Genomic DNA, 21,101 nt, shown 5'->3' with positions numbered 1-21,101 from the left:
TTTTTACTTTAAGCCTCTAAGATTTGGGGAGTGATTTGTTATGCAGCAATCGATAACTGGTACACACTGAAAGCGAAGGTGTCTGCTAAGTGACTGCTGTTACTAGTGTCCTGAACAAATAAGAGCTTATGAGAACACTGTACCTTAACACGAGCTCAGACCATGTTTAAGTGTTTATCCTGACATAGTACGCATGACTCATTTAAAGGGTAGAATCTGGGGCAAACTGCATGTGCAAATAGAAAGGCAGTGCAACAAAAGGTCAGTAATGTCTTGCTCTTAAAAATATTTTTTACCATTAGTTTTTCCAGATCTAAATCATCATAGTTTTGCTTGTTAAGAGCAAATAAACATGTATCTCAACATTGAAGTGAAAAAGCCTTTTACATACATGATGGAACGTTTGTGATCTCCCGTAATTTAAGCTTATTTTATTTTATCAGAAATTTAATTATGAATCACATGTGATTACAGTCATGAGCAGCACTTAGGATAGGCAGATGCCTCCTTCTTTGCCTACAATCCCGTGTGCGGTGGAAATAGTTGGACAGTTTGATTTGTCTCCTTCCATAGCCCTCTGGTCATATAACATTCAACAAACATGATAATTTTTTTTTATAAACATGAAATCTCGGTCTATGTACTGTTCAGCAGTAGGCTGTTTTAGTTTAGAGAAAGTATGCATATAGGACATACAGATCTAATCCATTCTTTTTTGATACCCCTTAATAGTCTAAAGCAGGAGTTGGCAAGCGATGGCTTGGGGGTGAAAATGTCCCACCATTTGGTTTTGCCTGCGCTGTGAGCTGAGAGTGGTTTTTATATTTTTAAATGGTTGGGGGAAAATTAAAATAGAAAAATATTTCCTGATAGTGAAAATTTTCTGAAATCTACATCGTAGTCCGTAAATAAAGTCTTACTGGGACATTTGTTTATATATTCACAACTCAGCTAACTTGTTGCAACAGATGCTTTCTGACTGCCCCAACCTAAACTATTTACTACTGGGCCCTTTACAGAGTTTGTCAATTCCTGATCTACAGCCTGTTGCCTGATAATGATACAATGCAAGACACAAATGTGACTGTAAATGTTCTATTTGACCACATTACAAAAACAAAAAGAAATAGGAAAAATAATTTAAATAATAGTACGTTTTAAGTGACTCAACACATCTAAGATGTCATTTTAGCATTTAATGAGTATAAAAAATTATAAATGAGACACTTTACATCCTTATTTTTCATGTTGTCTTTGATGCACAGTATATACTTTGTACATACAGCACATGTAGACTTGGAGTAGCCATAGTTCAAGTGCTCTGTGGCTACCTATGGCTAGTGACTGCTGTATAAGACAGTATAATTACACAGTACAGATACACCATGATTCACATATATGTGTATATGTGGATATTCACCTATTTATTTGTTTGTTTATTTATATATTTTGCTGATAGACATTCAAGTTGTTTCCAGTTGTTTTTGTCATTATCGACATTCCTGTCTTTATACATATTTATTTCTATGTAGTGTGAAGTTCCAGAAGTGGAGTTGCTGAGTCAAAGACATGCACACCATTAATTTTTGAGAATTTATTCTTGGAGTGAAGTTCAAAGGTAAGAGCACGTCTTTTGTAGATCCTCAGAAAAAGTTTTTGTTTCATGTTGTTTTCTCTCAGTGTTCTTTGTACAAGGAAAAGAAATTTTTGTTGGTACTTTAAAATCTGCATTAATATGAAATCCCCATAGTTTTTTGGGGGTTTGGCCACCGATTTTTGTAGTCAAAAGTAGTGTATGTGTTAGAATACCTTGCAGTTTCTAAGAACTTCCAGACATCATTTTCCATTATGCTTTGGCAACTCCATGCAGGAAGGGTTTTTATCCTTATTTTATGGCAGCTGAGGCTGAGCCTCCAAAAAGTTAAATGATCTGCATGAAGACACCAGGTGTCTTCTAGCTAAAAAGCGAGAGCCAAGATATAGAATAAGTCCCGAATCTCCCTTCTGACATGTTGCCTCTCTAGTTCATTTGTTAATTTATTTAAAAAAAATCTATTGGGCATCATCTCTATGCCAAGCCTTGTGTGAGGTCCCAGAATTTCAGTAGGGCACAAGACCAATGGGCTTCTGCCCCAGCCCCAGCCTGAGGAATATAAAAAGTAGCAAATCTGTGAAGCACCTGTACAAAAGAAACATAATTCAATTGCTTTAAGCATACTTAAGTCCCTATTTCACTGAGAAGAAGCCCTTCATCTCATTAGAGGGATTGTGATCAAGTGATGATAAAAAAAAAAGACAAGGACTCAGAATTATCTTGGTGTGCTTTCTGAATGAGCCACTTAAAGCCTCAAGCACTTTAAATCATTGAGACATTTAGCTACTTTCAGAGTTGCACAATCAGACACGCTTAGAGAACTTCAGAGTTTTACACCTGTTGCTTGTCCATTTGCTGTCCCAACGCCAAGCCCAATCAGTTAAGACAATGGACAAAGTGCAAGTATGGTTCCTATACTCTTTAAGAAGGTATCATAATTTCTCCATGTGATGAAACATCTGGGCTTGGAATTCTAATATGCAACGTTAATCTTTCAATGGCAGTAGGAGAATCAAGGGCTTGAATTTTAGTGAAAGAAATTGTCCGTGTGAGACCTAGAAGTAAATTCTTAATGAATAGAATCAGTGTGAGAGAGAGAGAGAGAGAGAGTGTGTGTGTGTGTGTGTGTGTGTAATTGGGAGTGGAAGTGGGATTAATTCAATTTTAGTATGGACAGTAGAAAATTTTTATTTCATGTATCCATTATTGCTTTCAGTTGCCTGCCTGCTTTGGCCTCCAACCCAGTCTCTATACTTTTCTTTTTTTAAATTTACTTTTGAGAGACAGAGAGAGATAGAATGAGCAGGGAAGGGTCAGAGAGAGGGAGGTACAGAATCTGAAGCAGGCTCCAGGCTCTGAGCTAGTGGTCAGCACAGAGCCCGATGAGGGGCTCGAACCCACCAACCATGAGATCATGACCTGAGCCGAAGTTGGACGCTCAACCGACTGAGCCATCCAGGCGCCTCAGTCTCTACACTTTTCTACCCTGTTCTGTGCCCTGGGTAACTGAGCTTTATAGATTAAATCACATTCTGTTGGGGTTGGCCAACGGAGAGGGGTAAGGGGGAGGAGAATGTGTTTACACCTGGCTGGGGCATAGGATATAAAAGGGGTCCTCTTCTTTACAGCCACCCTGGTGCATCCTTTGGAAAGCACCTCTTCTCTTTAACTGTTGAGGTCAAAGAGTGAGCGTCCTCTTTGCTAGCCTTGATGTGCTTCACCATTTCTTGTTGATTTCCTGGAGCCTTGCCCACATCATTGCAAATAATTCCTTTTCAAATTCTTTTCATTGCTCCTTTGGGCTGGCAACTGTTTTCTGTGGTCCTGCCAGGTTACTGCTTGACAGGCCCCCTTTTTTAAAAAAATGAGAAGTCCTTGTTTACTATTCTTATTTGTGGACCTTTATAAGTACATAAGTAGTGGACCATTATTATGCCTCTTGCTAAGTGTTTTTAGAGACAATTTTGGATTCTTATCAAGGTACACTTAGACATTCTTAGGCTGCTGGACTAATTGTATGCTTAAGTGTGTGCATTTAAAAACAGCTTTCCTGGGAAGAAGAAATCATCAAAAAATATTTAGAAAGGGCAATGACCTTTTGTAAAGGCATCCCATTAAAACGTCTTATATTTTTACCTTGACCATCATTTTTCTCATTAAACAATATGCATTATTTATTAATAAGTCCACTCACAGGGACGGGCAGCAAATTGGCAAATTGGCCTTTACATTAAACTCTTAATGCTAGTTCTGTAATGAATATGCCAAACTGCTATGTATAAAATAATTTTCTCCTCTTTCTACTCATAGCTCTGAAAACGTGTGTAGACCTCAGGACTTCTGTGTTATACAAGGTCCATTTGTTTATGAATGCTTTTCCAACCAAAATTTAGAAATTACATTCTTTATAGTTCTGTTTTCTTTGGATTTTGAACCTATTAGTTATAATTTAACTATTACCTTTTAATTAATTAAATTAATGTTTATTTATTTACTTAGAGAGTGAGCAAGGTGGGGAGGGACAAGGGGCAGAGAGAAAGAGAGGGAGAGAGAGAATCTTAAGCAAGAGAATCCCAAGAATCCCAGCTCCACACTATCAGCACAGAGCCTGCTGCAGGGCTTGAACTCACGAACTGTGAGATCATGACCTGAGCTGAAGTCAAAAGTTGGATGCTTAACTGATTGACCCACCCAGGTACCTGTTAGTTATTTTTTAAATTTAAGTTCACATTTCACCCTAAGGGATCATGTACTTTATCCACAATATTCTGCAAGTTATACTTATGAAAGAACAATCTGATTATGTTATTTTCTGCCTAAAAGTGTCCAATTATTCCCATTGCTCACCAATTAACTCTTACAGGTATGTAAGTGTATTTATAATCTGTTCTCCACTTTTCTTTCATTGCCTTTTGCTCTTTTCCTTATTTCTTCCTTCTTACAAAATACTACTCTCACCATACAAATCTGGGCAGTTCACTCTAAACTCTGTGCATTATCACCCACCACATGCTTTTACAGGCTGGATCCATGGAACCACACAGCTACAAAATGTATGAAGCAAACCCAACAGAAATAGGAGAAATAAAAAAAAATCCACATTTGTGGTTGGAGATTCCAATATTCTTCTTTTAGTAATTGTTGAAACTAGTAGACATGGAATCATCAAGGATGTAGAAGGATTGAATAATACCTATAACCAATTGGAATCGAATTGGCATTTACAGAACCCTCCATCTCTCCCTCTCCCTTTCTATGTATCTCTCTATATCTATATCTATCTAACATCTATCTGTCTATCTATCTATCTAGTTATCTATCTATCTATCTATAGAGAGATAATGAAATTGTGTTTAAGAGTACCTCAAGCACATAGCCTAGGTCATAAAACAAACCTTAACACATTTAAAATAATTGAAATCATACAAAATGATTTTGGTTTAGTAGAATGTGTACTATCATCCTATGACATAATGCATTATACTAGAAACTAATAAGAGAAAAATCTCTAAACACTTGGATATTAGGCAACATACTTCTTAATAATCCAAGGGTCCAAGAAGCAAGCTCAAAGGAAATTTAGAATATATTGTCAACTGAAAAAAAGTAAAAAAGTAACAAAATTAAGGACTGTAGCTAAAGTATAATGAGGTGACAATTTGTAGCTTTGAGTGCTTATGTTAAAAAGAAGAAAGATCTTTTTTGACTCGTTTTTTAAATTTATTTTTTAAAATTCAAGTTAGTTAACATGCCGTGTAGTATGGGTTTCAGAAGTAGAACATGGTAACTCATCACATACATATACCTTCCAGGGCTCATCCCAGCAAGTGCCCTCCTTAATGCCGCTTGCCCATTTAGTCCATCCCCCAACCATGCGCATCCCATCTAGCAACCCCCAGTCTGTTCTCTGTATTTAATAGTCTCTTACAGTTTACTACCCTCTCTGTTTTTATCTTATTTTTCCTTCCCTTCCCCTATGTTCATCTGTTTTGTTTCTTATATTCCACATTTGAGTGAAATCATATGATATCTGTCTTTCTCTGGTTGATTTATTTCACTTAGCAAAATATACTCAGGCTCCATTCATGTTGTTGCAAATGGCAAGATTTGATTCTTTTCCATCTCTGAGTAATATTCCATTGTCTATATATACTACAACTTCTTTATCCATTTATCAGTTGATGGATATGCGGACAAAAAGAAGAAAGATCTTAAACATCTAAGATTCTGCCATAGGAAACTAGAAAAAGAAGGAAAATATAACCTAAAACTAGCAGGAAGAAGAAAATCTGAAAGAGAAAAACAATGTAATTTAAAATAAAAAACAATAGAGAAATTCAATGAAAACTGTTTCTTTAAAAAACCAATAAAGCTGATAATTCTTTATCAAAACTGACAAAAAAGAGAAAAGATAAAAATTCTGAATATCAGGAATAGAAATAATCACTACAGACATTAAAAGAGTAGTAAGGGAGTAGCACATACAACTCAGGACAAATAAATGCAACAACTTAATAAATGACTTTTTAGTGCTCGCTTCGGCAGCACATATACTAACATTGGAACGATACAGAGAAGATTAGCGTGGCCCCCGCGCAAGGATGACACGCAAATTCGTGAAGCGTTCCATATTTTTAAAAAAATGACTTAAAAAAAATGACAAGTTATCAATATGACCCAATATGAAATAGATAACGTGAATTGTCTAATACTACTATGAATATTGAACTGAGTTTAAAGCCTTCTGAAAAAGAAGTCTGTAAGTCAAAATGGTTTACTTGTTAATTCCACCAAACATTTAAAGAAGAAATAAAGACAATTATACTCAATTTCCTTGAGACAAGAGAGGAGGGAACACCTCCCAATACCTTCTGTGGGCACCAAAATTATCTCAATACTAAACCCAAACAAAAATGGTCCAAAATGACCCTATAGGCAAGTATCTTTCATGACCATAGATAAAACGTCCCCAGAAAATATTAGCTAATCAAACTCAGCAATATTTAAAAATTAATATGCCATGACCAAGTGAGGTTTATTCTGGGACTTCGGCTTTTAAACTTCAACCAACGTAATCCATCACGTTACTTGTCTAAATAAAAAAACCACAGGGATATATCAATAAATATACAAAACCCTCAAAAGTCAACAGAGAGAAATGTTAAAATGAGGACATTCTTGGACAGTTCACTAAAGAAGATATGTAGAAGGCACATAAGCACATGTAAAAATGTTTAGGATCACTAGCCATTAAGGAAATGCTGTTTAAACTCATGATGAGATGTCACTGTGCACCTGCTAGACTAAAAGTGAACACACGCGGTCAAGTGCTGGAGAGAATGTGGAGCAGCTGAAAATCTCAAACACTGCTGATGGAAATGCAAAATGATGTGGCCAGTCTGGAGAATAGCTCAGTGGTTTCTTATATAATTCACAATACAGTTCTGTATAACCTATCCATTCCCTAGTATGTGTTTACTTTGGAGAAATGAAGCTTTCAGTTCATATACACACAAACAGTGCCTGAGTTTTATGGAAGATCTATTTATAATCACTCCAAACTATAAACAACCCAAATATTTACCCATAGGTGAATAGAGAAACATACTGGTAAATCCATACAATGGAAAGCTACTGGGCAATAAGAAGTCGAAACTCTTGATACGTGAGACAATTTGCATGAATCTCAAAGCACAAGCTGAGTGAAAGAAGTCTGTCTCAAAGGGTCACATGCTGCATGATTCCGTTCATGATATTCTTGATCAGATACAACCCTAGTGACAGAGAAAAGATCAGTGGTTGCCAGGAAAGGATGTGTCAACAAAGAAATGGCATGTGGGGTTTTTTTGTTTTGTTTTGTAGTGTGGATACTGTCCAGTATGTGTCCTGTGGCAGAGGTTCTACAAATCTGTACTTGTGTTAAAATTCATAGAGGTGCACACCAAAAAAGTCAATTTCATTGCAGTTTATATTAACAAAAAATCCACATGTGGGTAGGGACAACATCCAGACTTATAAATGCAGCGCATGTTACAGTAGTATATGCACTGAAGGGCCTGGAGGCAGGTACAAGGGGTGATTAGGAGGCTTTTGCTGAGAATAAATGTTATGCGTTTCATATTGATATAGAAGTCTGGTGTTGCGTATCCACCATGTCTTTTCCCTAAAGAAAGAAGAGTGCTTTGCCATGAGAGGTAATTGGTTTTCTGTTCTTGAAGATCTTCAATAAAAGGATGGACACTTGCCTAGTTTATAGGGGTGATTCCCGAAGTAAGTATGATGTTCACTTAGATTTCTGGGGTGAATCCATTTGAGATCCTGTGAAATAACCAGAAGCAAGAGGATGGTGAAAAATCTGCCATTTCAGGGTGGGGGATGACGCAGGTTGGCTAAACTGCACATCACTTTGTTTCTCACAAGGAACAGGTGCAATCACAGTTATTTTAGAGATGGATCAATTTTGGAACCTGCACTACCAGACCAATTTAAATTTATGAAAATTATCCCTCAGCAGAAGGTCAAGTGGGATGAAAAGAACTACTCTGAGTTTATTTTTAAAACCCTTTTTGTAGTTGTGCCATATTTAATTCAAAAAGCATTTGTGATGATTTTGTTGTGAAGTTGTTCATCTATTTCTATTTTGGCAAATTCCTTAAGCAGCTCTGGTCTATTACGGGATGAATTAGAGCTAACAACCCTGGAGCCCTTTTCTAGGATGTGAATATAAAGCCCTTGCAAAGTGGCTTCTGCAGTTAGTAGTGGCTTAGAACAGTCCTGAGCCACCAAGTATGATTCAGTGATTCTCTAAAGATTGCCCAAACCAGCAGCATCAGCCTTACCTTGGAGACTATTAGAAATGCAAATTCTAGGGCTCCAAGCTAGACCTTCTGAATCAGAAACTTAGGGTGGAATCCAGCAATGTGCACTTTAACAAGCCTTCCCGGTGATTCTGATACAAGGTATAGTTGGCTGATGCAGGTTAAGGTTTAGCAACCATGGTACAGATCGTTTTGTTTCTGCCGTATTTCAAGCAGGGCTCTGGACAACCCCAGAAGTGATTTTCCAGCCACTGGGAATTCACATAATGCTGTCCCAAGCTGAGTGCCTGGCCCCGGGAGTTCCAAGTGGCCCACTACTAACTTAGATCGGCAGTAGGCATCCGAGACATTAAAATTCCATCACATGTCTGTCCGTTTCCTACTCATAAGCCTTTTCAATTTGCAGCTTAAAATTATAATCCTCAGAATGAGCAGGAAGAACCTGAACACATACCACTCTTCAGATTCTTGTGTGATTAGCTAATTATTAGCCCATTTAAGAAGACATACTCTTTCTAAATTACGTGTCATGTTCTAACTTCCTTCTAAAACTTAATCATTATACTCCTGACTCTCTCTCTCTCTCTCTTTTAAATTTCCAATTGGTAGTTATTTTCACATGGTGCTTGCCAGACTGACTTTAAAACTTCACTGTCTGTTTTAATATCTCAATTGGTTGCCATAATATGACTACAGAGGTTCCTTAAATCAGAAATATATCTGCCAAGTAAAGCTTTCTGTTTGAGACATGAATGTGACCTGTTTCCTCATTATTTCAAGCGCTGTTATAATTAAGGATTGGTGAACCCCATTTCAATTGGAGTTAGTTGAATGTTTAATGTTTATTCAAACATCCTGGTTTCAATAAAAATTTTAGATGTGAGTTGCCAGCACTTTTTTCCATTAACTTTTAAATCCTTGTGTGTTTCAAGGGAAATATCGGTCTTATGTTTCTGAATCATTTACACTTAACTCATCAAAATAGTATTTTGTTAGAACTAGTTTTTTCTAAATATCACATACCTCTCGAAATCTTTAGAAATAGGATGTTAGTTAAAACAGTGCAAAATATAAACCAAGCTGAGGCGTAGAAAAGTTGAACCATATTTGGCTTTGTTTCAGAATTTGGCCTTAAATGCCTTACATTTAAAGTTACAATAGATTAGCAGGATTCTTTTCACTCTTCCAGAAATATAGAACTGTTTGACCTGTACCTCTGGATGCAATCCCATGTGCAAGGTTGGAGGAAATTATTAAGAGCATGAATGACAGTAAACTACCAGTAGTATACCAAGGTGATGGGTAGGCCTTTCTCTAAAATGTTCATGAGGAGAAAAATTATCTGTCCATTTAGCCCTGGAAGTTGGGGAACATGGAAGGAAACCATGTGGCCAGTGGCTTTCTGACCAAAGACTGCACATGGCCAATCTCCAAGAACACAGAATAATATGAATGAATATTGAACTTCTTAAATCAGGCTACCCTTAAAAATGTAACCTTCTGTGTTATTGGATTGACAGAAATGTACAAGAAAGTGCTTCTTATGTGTGGTTAACATGTCGGCATTTGCCAGAGCTCATTTGGGAAAACAGACACACATTCAGTGTTTGCACAGAGAGAATTTCATAAAGGGCATTGGCTAAGTGGGTATGGAAGACTCAAGAATCAAAATGGGGAAGCAGGGGTAGTGCTGAGCTAACTACAGGAAGCTGTTCATGCCTACGGCTGGAGGAACAAAGGGAATAATGAGTTTCTCGAACCCAGAATCTTGGAGTTGAAATGCTGTGTGGATGTGTATACCTTCTTTTTTTGTCTCAGTCTCTAAGAACTTCATTGTCCTCATTCATAAAATGGGACTAACAATCTTAGCCTCTGCTCATCTTGATGGTGTCTTTGTAAAATAAATAAATATTAAGACATTGGGAAAGGATAAAATACCAAATAAATTCTAGGTATGGTTATTTTTTAGGCTTTATTTCAAAATATAATTGGAGTAAGAGAAACTTAATATGGAATTGCTTATAATCCCATTGCCTAATCAACTAAATAGTTTCTTCTTTTTCTCTTTTTTAAAATGTTTGTTTTTGAGAGAGAGAGAGGAGCAGGGGAGGGGCAGAGAATTAGTGGGAGAAGGGCAGAGAAAGAGAGGGGGACAGAGAATTTGAAACAGGCTCCACAGTAACAGTGGAGTGCCTGATGCAGGGCTCAAACTTTTGAGCTGCAAGATGATGATCTGAGCCAAAGTTGGATGCTTAACTGCCTGAGTCACTTCACTTTTTTAAAATGCTTATTTTACTTACTTTCTCATGTTATTGTCATATTAAACTTAAAGTCTCCGGAGTTTTGTGTTAAAGGATGAGTGAACTATTTTTCAGTGCACCAGTTCTTAAAAATAGATATAAATGAGGTGTTTTTTTTAAAGAAATCTATATAGAAGGAAGGAAGAAACTTTACATGAAATCTGATTATTAACGAATAGTGTTAAGGACGTTTTCCAGCTGCAGATTATAGTGCTGAAATAAAAGCATGGCTGTGTTTATAACATTGTAAACAGAAATATAATTCCATGCTCCTTGAACCTGATTATGTTGCTTTTACACAGGTGCAAGTGAAAATATTTATAAAATAAGATACAGTTATGGCACCTGATGCAGAAATATGTTTATCTTTCAAATTTTATATATCTGATTTGAAACTGAACACTTGGTTTGCAATACCCTTAAGGAAAATAATAGTATCAAGCACTTGGAGGGAAGACTTAAAGTGACCATTTTAAGTATGTGGTTTTGAGCACTGACATTCCCTGAAAATTTGGAGCGATTGTGTCCTCGGAATAACAAACTGTTATTTTCATGCCCCCTTCCGTTTTGGATTTTCACTTAGCAAAGCCATGTACAAATTCAGTGAAATATATATTACCAATGAATCTTTTCTCCAACTCTCTTCTAATCACAAGTGACACTGGGCACCTTATCTCAGATTTTATAAAGAGGCACAGTTTTTATGATATATTTTTTTACTTTTTTCATCAAAACATAGAGTATAGGTGTATTATCCTTTGTGGCTGCGCCCCCTCGCCCCCAAGGTGTTTTATTCCCTAACCCTCTCTATCCCCATCACTAAAAGTGGGTGGCAATGGACTGATTTCCCCTTAGGATATTGTTGGAATGGGCTGCCGTTATGTGTATTATTTTCTTAGTCAATGAGCTTCGGAAGACAAAAAGCTATCAGTCTGCCACTCAGTGACTTAGTTCAACACAAAAATACCCTTAGGGGAACCACAGTGACTGGTAGAGTAGAAGGGATTGCTTCATGTTTAGACTTTTCCAGTGAAAATGAATTGGAAAGTTAGAGCTGTTCGAACATGGGGGCGTTCCAGGGGGAGCGCCACGATCAATTGGAAAAGGGAAATGTGAATCTGAAATAGCTATTTGGTCTTCCCACTCCTGTAGCAGAAAATGTTAAAATTGTATCTGGTCTGAAGCATTCAGAGTCACAATTGAATTTCAGTAGAAGTGTCTCCCATGGTGCGTAAATGTATGCAGAGTCGCCATTCCATTGGCCTTTTAATGAATCTGGAGAAGTTGCAGAGGCGACACATTGTCCCTAGAAGGGGTATACATGTATATATATGTACATGTACACACACACACACACACACACACACACACACACACACACACGCATGCATTTCCTTCCAAGGAAATGATCCCAAGATGAGGGCCATTATTCTGTCAATATAAATGCCCTTGGGATGTCAATGAAGTATTTTCTAATCCTCACCCTACCCCCTGTTTTTTTAAATGACTTTACAAAGTCAAGAGCAGTCTCAAATGCATTTGAACTAACAGTATATAAGGTTTGAAAAAGCTGTCACAGTATCAATCAGATGTCAACTCTACAGAAACTGTACAATGTCAGTGAAAATTTACCCATCAATGCTCAGGATTTTTTGTTTGGGGAAAACTTGGAAGTCACAGGGCATTCTCTATCGCTACAATTCATGACAAAGGATATCACTGAGAAACGTTTTTGTGGTTGGGTCAGTTTCCCATTGTACCTATCAAAAGTGAGGTCATAAATTAAAAAAAGTTATTGAAATAATGGCCTGGGAAACATGACAGAGAAGAAAGAATACAAATGAGTTTTTAAACAGATAATCTTACAATCTGGGAAAACAATGTACATTCTATATTCTGTGATACCTTTACACTTGTTTTTTTACATTTTTTTGGGTTCATTTATTTTGAGAGAGAAAGAGCACAAGCAGGGGAGGGGCAGACAGAGTAAGAGCCAGAATCCCAAGTAGGCTCCACCCACCAGCATAGTGCCCAGTGAGGGGCTCAAACCCAGGAACCTTGAGAGCTGAGATCAAGGGTCAGATGCTTAACTGACTGAGCCACCCATGCGCCCCCTAACATTTTTTATTGTGATTAAGTATCACAACATCAAATTTACCATTTTAAGTGTACAGTTTGGTAGCATTAAGTACATTCATATTGGTGTGAAATCATACAGTATTTGTCCTTTTATGTCTGGCTTATTTCACTTAACATTGTATCTTGAAGTTTTATACACCCTGTGTTTTTCCCCCCGATAATGTTTGTTTTCAGTGTTAAATGGTGAAGTTTTTGTGATGCCAAAACACTCCTTAAAAGTGACTTTTTAAAGGCAGTTTTAGGGTCTATTTAAGGCAACATCCAATTAAATTCAAATCAGGAAAAATAGATTAATCCCTTTTGACATATCTCTGTCCTACATCTTCAAATATAATAATAACAACAGTACTTAAGGATTACTATGTGTTAGGCGTAATTCTAGGTGCTCTGCATGTATTTATTTCTTTAATTCTTATAATATCCCTATAAAAGTGATCTCTGATTGTTCTCATTTTATAGAGAAATCAGGGCATAAGAAGGTTAAATAACTTGCCTGAGAGCATTACACCAAATACGTAGGGTAGCCATGGGAAGCCCAGGCTGTTCGGTTCTAGACGCTGTGCTTTCAATCACTGTGTTTTGTTTCCTTTCACGTTCCTGTCCCATCCACAAGAGCCTCTACTTAAATTGGTGTGAGGTGGGGTCTGAGTACTCACAGTGCCTTAAACTCCTTAAGTGATTCCAGTGTATAGTCCAATTGAGAACTTGTGGAACAGAACATAGGAAAACAATAGAAAATGCGCCTTGCTACCTGAGTGCGTTGGCCTTTGAATAGTTGTCTCCTGAAGGAGTTTTGCCTTTATGTGGCAGTGGAGGAAGTCATGGAAGTTTCAGGGAGGTCTATAAGGAGAGCTCTTTTTAAGCAAGCCAATGGGATAAAGTTCTTGGTCGCCAGCTATTTTGTGGAATCTTGTGGTGAGTCGTCATGCTCTTGCTGGCTTTGGCTTCGCCTTTGATTGTGTGGAGAGGGGGCATCCGGGAGGGGGAAAGCTTGCACCACAAAGGGGTATCTAAATATGGTTAGAGCAATAAGGTACTGGAGATAGTATTTCCAAAGTGTAGGCGGTCATGAGCCAGAATAGGATTTGAGACAGTCAAGGAAATAGAAAATATGAGAGGAATGAACCAATCAGATCAATTGATGGAATTCCTTGATTCATTCTGAAATTCTTATTTCTTTTTATTTATAGTGTTCAAATAAGTTCTGACGGATATCTTACTTATATTAGCTTTCTTTTTCTCTCAAAATGCTATATTAGGTATCAGTGCCCACGCTTTATACATGGCACATATTTGGGTTTTGTTTTACTCGTTTGTGAAGAGTGAAGTTTCTGTGTTGTTTAAGGGCCTTTCAGCATTGATTTTATGACTTTGGGGCTTGGGGTTTATCTCTCTGGATTGTGAAATCTTTTCTCTGTAGGCAGAGCTCCCAGGGGCCCAAAGGTCTGAGGAAGGAAGCTTTTTCAGAAAATAATGTTAGCGTATTAGAATTGGACAATCATGGAAGATGGAATCCTTCTTCCTCTTCTCACTGAGACAGGCACTGGTGATCCATCTTTTGCCTCTGTCACCCTAATTTAGGTCATTCCTATTGTGAGATGTCTCAAACAGTACCTGTCTGGGTATAAAATTTATGTTGAAGAAGCATTAACGCAAGCTCTTAATAAGATGAAGAACTTAACAGTATGCTGGTATCTGGGGATGATGTATTTTATATACTCAAGACATGTTTCATTAGCTCTGCACCAGTCGAATTGGCTCAGGCAGTAAGGAAGCTTTCTTTTTACCTATTTCTCCCATATTCTGCTATAATAACAGACAAGATATTTGAGAAATCTCCTTTCAGCTTTGGTATATTTGTAAATCAGTCTCTCTCCTCACCTCTTCCTCTGTTCCTACCAAATTACTCTGTTTTGAAAATTCAGTTCTTGCTAAGGATGGAGGGCAGGGAGAGCTTTTCGAGAACTGCACAATGGAACAAGTAATAGAGCTGATAGGTGTTAAATTCCTCAAATATTGAACACTCATTCTTTTAAAACAGAATTACTAAATATTGCATGAGCATTTACATCTGAGCAGCACTAAGTGGTTTAAAAAATTTTTTTACATTTATTTATTTTTGAAAAACATAGAGACACAGAGCATGAACAGGGAAGGGGCAGAGAGAGAAAGAGACACAGAATCTGACGCAGGCCCCAGGCTCTGAGCTAGCAGTCTGCACAGAGTCCGACGCGGGGCTTGAACCCACGAACCGTGAGATCATGACCTGAGCTGAAGTTGGATGCTTAACTGACTGAGCCACCCAGGAGCCCCAAGGGTTTTATAACTGTTGGTATTCACTCCCATTTTTCAGATGAGGACACGTCAAGTTTGAGTGATCTGCCCAGAGCTTTAAGTATTGAAGCCAAGACTCAAAATGAACCTCTGCCCCAAATCTCAGCCTCTTTTCAAACAGAAAGATCCAAGTTAATTTATGAAAGTCATTCCCCTCTTTCATGAATTAAAAAAAATGAAATTTATTAAGTCGACATGCTTATCAAATTCAAGGGACAGATGGGAGATGGGGATTTATCTCTAGTGGGTCCCACTTTAAGAGCCAGGAAGACATGTAATGAGCATGATGATGATTTTAACTTTTTATCACTAAGTATCTTCATACTTGTGGTCTTAGTTATTATCTGAAAATAACTGTGAGGTATATGGGTTGGGTATTTTGATCCGACTACATTTTAAAACTCTACTCTGAGGTCACACTCATAGTCCTTGACGACGCAAGGCCAGGAAAATGCTGCCCCCAAACTCCAACCAGGACTACCGTGAAGTTTTCTCAAATTATTCAACAGCTAATACTTTTTGATAGAGAAAGACTAATGAATGGAGCTGAAAAGTGAAGATCCCATCAAAAGTGACAAAAAAACCGGAATGATGTAGGTCGTTATCTGTTGTAAGGTATTTTAAAAAAGGAAGGGGGCAATTTAGAAATCTTCTGAAGAATAAAAATCTTAGCAAGAGCAGTTATTTCCTTTGATAAAGACAGGTCTTTTGGTTGAAATTTTGATGTCTAAACTCCTGGAACATGTCTGATTTTCATTTGAAAGAACTATAGGAGGTAAAATAAGGAAACATTTCTTACAATGTATGTTTCTATTTTAAGAAACAGAGCTGCTAAGTTGTTAATAAGGGAGATTAATTGTGACTACAGTAATAACTTGCTTCATTCACAAAAGCACGGCTGTATGTTTGCAAGATATTGAGAGAGTTCAAGAATAGAGGGCTCAAAATTTCTTTAAAAATTAGGGTTAACACACTGAAATTTATTTTCTTGCCTATTCCTAAGAGTTCATTTCTACTAGTCTTGAGGGCTTAACCCTTTAGGAAGAGGGATACGGAGTCATGGGCTCGGGTTTCTTTGTCTCGCGGCCAAAGAAGATAAAACAGTTGCTTGGGAAATTGTTAACATGCATTGTATAGGGCTTTGATCTTTTCCTAAACATTTTTACTTATCCATTCCAAATGGATCAATGGGTATGGGTGAAAATATAGTTATGTGAAGATTTAATCAGGATGCAGGGATAGTAAATACCTGTCACGCCACATACCACCTCTGGAATGGTGATAAAGAAGAATGTAGAAGCTTGATCTAAACTCCCTCATCAAGAATGCTGTGATTTTGTAACTTCCATGGTCTCAGGCAATGGAGACTATGGAAACACATCAGTCCAATTTTATACCCAAGGAAAGGTAAATGGCAATAATGTGATTGTGTGCTTATAATTTTATGGAAGAGTTTGAAAAAGAGGCACCCCGGGGGTAATGGCGTGCTCTAAAGGGATTAGTGCATCTTGAATAGGATCTTGAATAAGGAGTTATGGTAGGCGGGTGGGTAGAGGCCTTTAGGTGAACAGAATACTAAGACAATATGCCAAATCAGGAATGTCTGGGAGTAACAGCTTACCCAAAATAGCCAAAGCTGAGCTTATTTTGGAAAAGCTTGGAAGTACTTAAAAAATACAGCTAATAATACTAGCTACCAATTAATGAGCATTTAGTCTGCTTAGCTTGGCTCAGGGTTTTGTGTGTCCTGCTTCTAATTCTCAGGATGGTCTTGTAAGGGGACACATTTATTAACCCTATCTTACGCACAAGAGAGTTAAGATCACCCAAGACACACGGCTTGTAAGTGATAAAGTCATATTAGAAGCCAGATCTGTTTGGTTCTAGAGTTCACTCTTCTACACTCATAGTTTATGTTTCATTTTTGTTTTTGTTCTTGTTTTGTTCTGGGTACGGTAAAACCAGACTTTGTACGGTCTTACATACCACACTGTAAGGTTTTGTTTGTTTTAGAAAAATTTTATTTGGCACATTTGACATACCAGAGTCACCCTTTTCAGGTATACGGTTTCAAAACTTTTCAGTAAATTGACCAGATTCTGCAACCACCAGTCCAAAGCAGTCTTGGAATATCTTGGTCACCTCAACATGACCTTTCCTGTGCACTCCCTGTTAATCCTTTCCCTGTCCCTTCTTCTATTCCTAGCACCTGCTAATCTACTTTCTGTCTTTGTTACTTTCCCAGGAATTTCCTATAGATAGAATAATGTAATATAATAATAGAATACATGGCAGTTGTGTAAGACTGCTTTCACTGAGCATGTTTTTGAGATTCATTGATGTTGTGACATGTATTCATAGTCTATGCCTTTTTATTGCTGAATAGTATTTTACTGAAAGCATACACCACACTTTGGATATCCATTCACCAGGCTACAGACACACTTAAATTTTTTCCAATTTTTGGCTATTATGAATAATGGTGATAAGTACCTTCCTGTCCAAGTCTTTTCGTATGGGCATAAGTTTTCATTTATCTTGCATCTATACCTAGGAGTGGAATCGCTAGTTTATAGGGTAACTTTATGTTAGCGTTTTGAGAAAGTTCTAAACACTTTTCCAAAGTGTATCATTTTACCTTTCTCCTAGCAATGTTGGAGAGTTCCAGTTTCTCCACATCTCTGGCAATATTTACTATTGACTATCTTTTTATTACAGCCTTTCTAGTGAGTATAAAATCACATCTACTTTTGGTTTCGATTTGTATTTTTCTAATGACTAATGTTGAGCATCATTTCATGTGCTTTTAGACATTTGCATATCTTCTTTAAATCTTCTGCTGAAATCTGTTACTCATTTTTGATTGGATTGTTTGTCTTATTCTTGAGGTATATGAGTTCTTTGTACATTCTGGATATAAGTACTTTGTCAGATATGTATTTTGCAAATATTTTATACCAGCCTATTGCTTGTCTTTGCATGTTTTTAAATGATGTCTCTTGAAGTATAAACATATTAAATTTTGATGAAATCCAATTTATCAACATTTTTATGAATCAAACTTTTGATGTCATATATAAGAAATCTTTGAAGATCTTGAAGACTTTCTATTTTCTTCTAAAAACTGTATTGTTAGCTCTTCCTTTTAGATCTTTGATATATTTTCAGTTAATTTTTGTGTATGTTGTGAGGTCTATTTTCTTTCCTTTTTCTTTTGCATGTAGATCATTTATTGCACTAGTACCATTTGTTTAAAAGGCTATCATTTCATCAGTGAACTTCCTTATTGTGTGTTTTGATATCAGTTGACCATAAATATAAGGATTTATTTTTGAACTCAACTCTGCTCCATTAAGCTCTATGTCTATAGTTATGTCAATACCACACTGTCTTACTACCTGTAGCTTTGTAGTAAATTTTGAAATAGGGAAGTGAAAGTTCTCCAAATTGTTCTTTTTCAAAATTGCTTTGGCTATTCTAGATCTCTTCCATTTCCAGTAGATTTTAAAATCAGCTTGTTGATTTTTGAAAAACAAAGACAAAAAAGGCCTGATGGAAATTTTAAAGAGATTTCATTGAATCCACAGGTCAATTTGGGGATAATTGCCATCTTAACAGTATTGAGTATTCCAGTCCATGAATATGGAATGTCTTTCTATTGATTTAGATCTTATTCATTTGTTTTCAGCAATGTTTCATAATTTTCCATGCACAGCTCTGGAAACTTTTCTATAAAATATATTCCTATTTTATTTATTTGTTTATGTTTGATCCTATTATGAAAGTATACTTTATTTTTGGATTGTTCATTGTATATAGAAATATGGCTGATTTTTGTATATCCATCTTAAATCCTGTGACCTTACTATTACATGTTAGTTGTAATGTGTATGTGTTTGTGTGTTTGTGTGTGTATTCCTTAAGATTTTCTCCATACAAGACATGGCATCTGCAAATACAGACAGTTTTGCCTCTTCCTGATCTGAATCCCATGTATTTCTTTTTCTTGACTCATAGCACTGGCTAGAATTTCCAGCACAACATGGAAAAGAAGTGGTGAGAAGACGTTTGCACCTCATTCCTAATCTTAGGGCGCCTCCTTCAGTCTTTCACCATCAAGTGTGATATTCCTTGTAGGGTTTTTCATAGATGCTCTTTATCATGTTAAGGAAGTTCCCTTCTGTCGTGTCCCGCCCCGGCCACTCCGGCCTGCTGGGCAGTGAATCCTTGCGGATTCTTGATCCTGAGGGAGGGAGAGAAAACAGGGCAGGAAAGGGGACGCACAGAGAGTAAAGACAACACATGGAACCAGATCAAGCCTCTTCTTTTTATTGAGAAAACACCCTATCTTATAAAGGTTTCAAGGCGGGAAAACAAGGCAGCTGACCTAGGTCGGTCGCTAGGAAACAGGGTTAAGGGATTAAAGCTAGGGTAAAAGAGGAACCAGACTAAAGTGTTTTAGCACAGCGCCTGAAGGGCTGATACTACCCTGCCTACAGGCGGTTGATCTTTGATCTTCTGGCTTCTCCTCTGACAGGGAGTGGCACTCCCCTGCCTATTTTTGCAACTTCCCTCAGGGAGTGACATATCCGGCTAGCAAATGGCCAAGCAGCTGAATCTTTGCCGCTCCCCACACCCTTCTATTTCAAACTTGTCAGGTTTGAAATCAGCTAGGGCCATTTAAGAGGCAGCAATTTTCTTTGAGAATCTTCAACATTGAATACTTGCCTAGAACAAAAATTTCATAAATTCTAAATCATTGAAGTCCATGGTTTGTACAATAAGTATCTTAGATTTCCTTCTCATTCCCCTCCAGGGGAGGAGGATGTTGGAAATGAGTAGGGCTATAAATTACTACTTTTCTTGGATATTATTTGCCTTGGTTGACCTCTGAAACTAGCCTTCTCTTCTGTATCAGTGCTGTTCAGCAGGAACAGAAGGCAAGTTTCAAATATGACCTCTATATGTAACCTAGAAATTTTTAGTAGTTACATGAAAGAGGTAAAAAAAGGCAAAATTATGTTTAATTTTATTTGAAGTATATCTATATATCTCAATTATCATTTCAACATATAATCTTTGTTTTAATTTGTTTGTGTTTAGTTTTTGAAATCTGGACTGTATTTTCCTTCTATAGCCCATCTCATTTGGGAATGGCCAGCGTTTAAGTGCTCAGTAGTCACATGTGGCTAGTGGCTACCATATTGGACAGTGCAGTTCTATATATGTGCATATTAAATTGTAATTAACTAGCAAGTATTAAATAAGCAGATCAAGAGAAATGCACATGGCTTGTTATTTGCTTTATAGTAATAGGTACAGAATATATAGTCAGTGAGTTTTGCATTTAAATAACACAAGTAGAATTTAAGCCTCTTCTAATAGGTGATCTTTTGGTAGAATGTTCTAAATGAAACTAAAGACCTTGCTTTAAGGCAGTACTTCTCCAACTGCAGTTGAGTCTGTATATTCACAGCCTTTGGACATGGTGAACAATATATGTTGGACAATACAAATCTAGAAACATGACTATGAGAACACAGTGACTGAGATATTGAGCTGAAAAACACATGGCCAGTGTGCTCCTTCCAACTTCTTGAAAGCTCTGGAATTTCTCCTACTGGGAGATCTCTATCTCTTGAATACTTGGTCAATGAAATGCATCAACTTTCCTGCCAGCATAAAGAGTGTTAGGGGAAAAAATGGGCATCACAGAACCAGATGAACATCAGCACCGACTGCATTATGATACTCTAGCTGTTAAATCTTTCATGGTAATGGCCACACTGGAGATGGCTGCAGTGACAGGCTTCATGCTGAAAGAAGCGTGTGGTCACTGCAGGTGGTGCTAATATTGTCTTATCACTGCATTTTAAGGATCATTTGAACAGCTTGTAAGGAGAGTAGCTAAAGCTA

At 37.2% G+C, this 21,101-nt stretch overlaps 1 non-coding gene across 1 annotated transcript; it reads left to right on the top strand.

Moving 5' to 3' along the window:
* The first annotated feature begins 6,123 nt into the window (after positions 1-6,123).
* Positions 6,124-6,230, top strand: LOC115275542. Its single transcript, XR_003901613.1, has one exon. It is a non-coding gene; the product is annotated as a U6 spliceosomal RNA (small nuclear RNA).
* The last annotated feature ends 14,871 nt before the right edge of the window (positions 6,231-21,101 follow it).

Source organism: Suricata suricatta, chromosome 12 (assembly GCF_006229205.1).
Source record: "Suricata suricatta isolate VVHF042 chromosome 12, meerkat_22Aug2017_6uvM2_HiC, whole genome shotgun sequence".
NCBI lineage: Eukaryota > Metazoa > Chordata > Mammalia > Carnivora > Herpestidae > Suricata > Suricata suricatta.
This window is presented reverse-complemented; position numbering and strand designations above follow the sequence as displayed.